This window comes from Schistocerca americana, chromosome X (genome assembly GCF_021461395.2).
Source record: "Schistocerca americana isolate TAMUIC-IGC-003095 chromosome X, iqSchAmer2.1, whole genome shotgun sequence".
Lineage (NCBI taxonomy): Eukaryota > Metazoa > Arthropoda > Insecta > Orthoptera > Acrididae > Schistocerca > Schistocerca americana.
The window spans coordinates 305,905,832-305,911,995 of NC_060130.1; positions in this window are offsets into that span (position 1 = coordinate 305,905,832).

Genomic DNA, 6,164 nt, shown 5'->3' on the forward strand with positions numbered 1-6,164 from the left:
TATTGTCTCCATAGCCAGCGGTTCATTTGAGCAGAGATGAACCTCAGGGGTAGACAATCACAGGCTGTAATGTGGGAGATCAAACACTTTCATTGCCCCTGCAGAGTGCGGCTGAGAAATATCGTGTAGAACGAACCGCATGACAGTTACGTTATGTGGATTGCATAGCTTCAGGCGAAATCTTTCGCCAGGCCCTCATACTTGGCGGCAGACGCTAATTTCTAGCCATCTTTACGTTCTCACTGTGGGCTCAGAACTGAAAAGAGGGACATGATGCGATCGACGGGTGTACTAGACACAGTGCCCAACGCATCTGTGCAAAGCTTCATCAGATTTTCACATTATTTTCGATTTCGCGGCCGATCGTTCCTTACTTTCCGAATAACCCTTGTAAAATACCGTGTGAGTGTGGACAGTTTTTTTGTTGGACATACTGTACTATCTTACAGCGCCGTGCAGAACACGAGAGATGTATCCTGAGAAATCAGTGGTAGCAGGATCTCTCTCTCTTTCCAGGTATTAATCCCGACTCGTGGGGTCTGCTGTTATGGTTAACCAGACGTGGCATGTTAACTGTAAGGGGTGGCCGGATGCCCTCCCTGTCACCACCCCGTAACCCCCCGGGACGGAATGTGTGTACCCAAACTGTCTGCGTATGGTGTAATCCATGGAAGAGTGTGAACATGTTTCAAATGTCTGCGAGTCGTGTAACTGAGGTGTAACGTGGGGACCAGTCTGGTATTCACCTAGTGGGATGTGGAAAATCGCCTAAAAACCACATCCAGGCTGGCTGGCACACCGGCCCTCGTCGTAGTCCGCCAGGTGGATTCGATCCAGGGCCGGCGCGCCTACTTGAGTCCTGGAAGCAGCGAGTTAGCGCTCTCGGCTACCCTGGCGGGTCCAGCGGTAGCAGAATATGCTCTAGAAAATGGACACTGTATTCCACGCGCCGAGACATCTGTTATTACACGGACTAATGGTTTTTGGGCCAGTGTCATAAAAGATCGGGATAAAGATTTCTGACAACACCGTCAATAAAGACAGCCGCCTGCAGCTGAGCACAGCTTGGAACCCGGCCATTGGAAGGTGGAAGCAGGCGCGGCAAGCGCGCAACGAAAACATTACCGTATATGGCGCTGGAGCGAGTACCAGTGACGTAACTGAAGGCAGCGCGGCTGTGTAAGGACGGCAGCAATCATTTTGCGGTCACCACTCGACAATGGCCGAGGAGCGATCGAACGAAAGCTCTTGGATATTAAACCACTCGACGCGGGTGGAAGCCCGAGAAAATTTTATCTGAAGTGAGACTCACTGTTGAACATTATAGAAGGTACGTAATGTTCCAGTTGACTCTGTCTCTACACAATGCACGTCTCTGTTGTCTGTGGTATGGTGTTAGCGTTAAATAAAGTATGCAGCCTCTGGATCTCAATCCAGCCTCTGTTAATCTGTTCCCGATGGTTTGTGATGACACACTGCCTGTAACCCCTGCCGGCATTTCAGCTGTTGCCATCTGTCTATTCGTCAGAACCAGTCGAACAATCCTACGATCGTGTCATGGTCTGGTCCTTTTGGGAGGACCAGTGCCTGCTATTCTTTCCACACTGTTCTTCTGATTCCATCTTGTCACCACGAGTTCTTCAGCCATTTCACTACAGCCAACTGTCTGTGCCATCTAACGGTATGGTGGTCCAAAGTCCCTCATGCCAGTGATTCGACCTTTCTTAAGGCCCGAAAGATGTGATAAGCTGCATTTGCGGGTCCTATGAGCATTCTGTGTGGCGACGTTTATCTGAAAAATTCCAGTAACAGTAGACATGCCCAATAGCCACTACGTACTCACATCATTCTTCATCTGCAGGTGTGCTAGTGAGCCTTCGTATACAAACCACCCACTTTTGTATCCATGTTAGCAGTAAAATTTTATAACCACCCACCAGTTCCACAGTAATGGTGATTTATAAAGCAGGGAAGTAACCTTTCTTTCCCAAATTTATAAAGCAAAGCTACAGCAAGTTGAAGCTTATAGTAAATATTTGTTACCAAATATTTTATGTCGAACTTTCGCTAAGATTGGCACAATAAATGTTTATAAAACAACTTACTGTAGTTAAATCTATCTTTTTATGTATACTTTGCATACATAGAAGCATGGATGCTGCTGAAATTACGTTTAGGTAATTAAATTGGACACTGAGCGAAAGCGAAAGCGTAGGCTTGACGCTTGTAGAGACTCTGGAGCGGCAGGTTCAAACGTAGTGCCAGCCGGCCGCGCCATGTGACGTCACTCGGCCCCGCTGCGCTATGGAGCCGCTAGGAGCTGCCCAACGTGCCTTCCTTGCTTTCGCCACTCCGCCCCTTTCTGGAAGATTCCAGTCGCTGCCATTACATCAGTATAAGGCGAACACCGTCCCAGCCCTGGCAGTCAATGATTTCAACCCCTGATGGCGAGGGCGGAGACACCTGTTGAAAGCTCGATTGTTTTATTCGAAATGACGAGGCTTGTAAACAGAGAAGATCTTATTGAATTAAATTATTAATCAGATCCCTAAGCCCGATGCTACGAAACTAAATACTGGATACTGGCTCAGTTTTTGTAAGAAACAAACACAGGTCTCCACTTTCACAAATATTCAGGCTGGTTCTATCGTTGGTCGTAATATGATTAACAGCACCAAAGCCTTATTCCAGAAGATATAACTCAGTGAAAAGTGACAATAATTGAATATCGTTTTCGATATGTTTGGAAATAAGACACATTATTTTATTTTGCCATAGGTATTCATGTCCACCACTATCGCATTTATGTTTACCTTCTTCATCGTGTCTACTTTCTAACAGTTCATCTCAGCAAGTTGTATCAGTCTCTTCTGTAATTATGGTAACAGGATTTTCCATCCAGCCAGACACCTTCAAATCGATTTCCAGTTCAAATATAATTTCGTTGAGGTGTCTACTGAATCTACCATTATCGTATGGTGTTCCATCATCTTTTATATAGACGAAAGTTCGTGAATGTGATAAAATTTTCTCATTCATAGATTTTAATGAAGTAGTTAGAGTTTGTCAATAAATATAATACTTTGCAGCGGCAAACTGTCATCATTAAACCTCTTGAAAATATTTGCCACATAAAATGTATCGTTCGTTATTGCTTTTGCCTGTTGACTCAGAATGGTCTCATTATTACTTCAGATGTGTGCAGAACGCTATCATATAATATTACTGGACGAATAAAAATTGTGCCCTTTGAACAGTCTCCGAACTTGTGTGTGTATAAGTAACTGTTCCGGCAAAGGTGTCGAAATATTCTATCATTCTTTGAATTGGATTTTTACAGCTCTAATTATTATATTTAATGAACAAAAGAGATTTTGCTTAGATGTTTTCCTACACGATGTTGCCTGTACACCACACAATGAATACATAAAATTACAATGAAATGAATACCCATGGCTACATACAGGCGTTGATGTAAGTCAAAGGGGAGAGTTGAAAATGCGTGCCTCCATCAGGACTCGAACCCGGGATCTCCTGCTTACATGGCAGACTCTCTGTTCATCAGAGCCACCGAGGACACAGAGGATAGGGCGACTGCAGGAACTTTTCTCTGGCACGCCTCCCGTGATACCCACATTCACAACTTATTGTCCCGCACTATATTCATAGTAACCCTGCCCATTATGCTCATTATTCGCGACTTTTTGCCGGTTCCCGTAAGAGTTCGGGCACTGTTTGTGCATCCGCACAGAAGAAGATGTCAAATAGCGGATGAGCTTTAAAGAACAGATACCATCTTCATGTATATGAATACATAAAACATTTGACACTTCATTCTTCAAATAAGCAACAAATCCACGACAGTGACTTACTATTCATGGTGATCCTTCAGTAGTGGATGCAACAATGTTTTTTAAATGCTGCAATGAAACCCACGAAAGTATTTCTCTTTTTTAGACATAGTCTCAGAGTATTTCACAATATTATTTGAGGCAGTAGCCACATGTTTAAACCACAAATCTAACTGTGTACTGACCTGTGCGACGGCTAGCAAAAGAGGCTGTGCCATATATAGTCGTCTGCGCATGCCTTTCACGTATCGTAGATTGTAGTCGAGCTGTCTGTCTTGTCGTTTACAACTGGGTGGTGTTGGGGAGATACGCTAGTTATTCTTTGACGACGCTCTTCGGTCCCATTTGGTAGTACCAACGTAACATGAACTAAAGTTATGGAAGAACGACAGAAATAGTGTATTTACGGAAATTTATCTTGTCACGGGGAATTTTATGGAAACTAATAAAAATTGCTACAGCCCATCACGACAGTTACAACGTCCACTAGTGGGAGGTAGGAACCAGTTTCACTACCACTGATCTATAGGAATGGCTTCTCCAATGTACTGAAAATATTGAATAAAGGCGCGTATAAGAATCAAATTATAATAAGAATGTCCCACAGGCATGGAAATACTGGAATGTCGGTTAGACACCGTTCGGTCAAGGTATTCACAGTGTAACATTTTTTTCATTTCCATTTCCACCCCTTTGTGTATCACAACTTTTCTTCGTGTCACGAAGCGATGACACATTTGTTCGATGCGAACGTACGCCACTGGTGTGCCAGCTCTGTCGAGTAAACCTGATCATTTGCGTCAGAGTGTGTTACAGCAGTAATGTCGGCGGTGTAGTATGGCGTACCATTTATTAGGTGGCCGAGTTTGCCGAGAGTGCGTCGTTAGGTGCAGGGCAGAGTCGGGCTCATTGAGAAGGCTTCTTTGTGGCCGTAATGTCAACAGGGGTGCCCGTTTTCTGCTCTCCCCTACTCTGCACCAGTCGGCTACATCTTCTCCCGAAAGCAATGCCTGCTATGGAGCCGAAGAGATCATACGCCGCATTTCACCTTTTACGGTCACTTTTCCGAAAACACACGAGTGTTATAGTAACTGCTTATGGACGCTTCACAGATGTCAACTAAAGACGAAAACGTAATCTAGCCTTATCTGAACAGTACCTTAAAGTACTAGCATATTCAAATATTGCCACCAAATTACAGGGGCATGCTGAAAAGTAGCACCTCCGAATTTTTTATGTGAAAATTCTTACAGCTTTGTAAATAAAACAAACGTTATGAACATTCTACATCTTTGTTCTTCGTGTCATGTATACATGTATTTCTCAACACAGTCACCCTGTCGACGAACACATTTCGCTCAACGAGAGACCGGTTTGTTGTACCGTCACGTTATAACGTGTGATTTTATTAGATAAAAATTTTTAAGAATTATTGCCTAGCCACAATTCTCCTATCACAATTAAAGTTCGATAACTAGTATCGGTTGCTTTCTCCAACCGTCATCAGATAGTTCAAAATATGAAAAGGCGATGAATAAGCATTGGAAAGCATCGTTAGCTGTAGTCATGCAAAATCATGCATTCGTAAGTACCAAAACAGTAACCGTACATAGTTGAAAACGTCACCGCGAGCAAGCCAGGTTGTAGACGGTAATTTCACAGGTTGACGTTCATATAGAAAGTTGTCCAAGTGCATGAGCAGAAGCTGGATCAAAAGCTCATTTCTCCACTTGCGATAGTAAACAGGTATTATCGTGAGAGCAGTGTATGCGATGTTTCCAGAAACTGTCAGCTGTTTCGCAGCCTGGCCTGCACAAGAATTATCCTGCGTGGCGTATAACGTAGTCATCCGTATAAAATATGTACAAATTGAAGGATATTATGAGAACGCTGCACGCCACCAGTCTGACAATACACGTCAAAACGAACTGAATTATTCCTCATTACGCACAATTCAATTCGTTTTAATAATACTGCTCGCAGCCGCCTGTTTGTGGCGCTGCGCACGTTTCGACCAGCAGTTCGTCTGGTTGACAGCGTATTCAGGTCACGATTTGGTGTTACAAGAAACGTGATTCGCCGACCAGGCAGCACATTTCCATTGATCCACGGTCCTACATGAATGATGATGTACCCAATGAAACCATAGATATTAGATTAGATTAGTACTTGTTCCATAGATGATGAATACGACACTTCGTAATGATGTGGAACGTGTCAGGTTAATAAAAGGTGTCTATACAAGATATTACATTACACAAAATATTACACGACACTTAATATTTTTAATTTTCTTTTTTGGGGTGGGGGCGG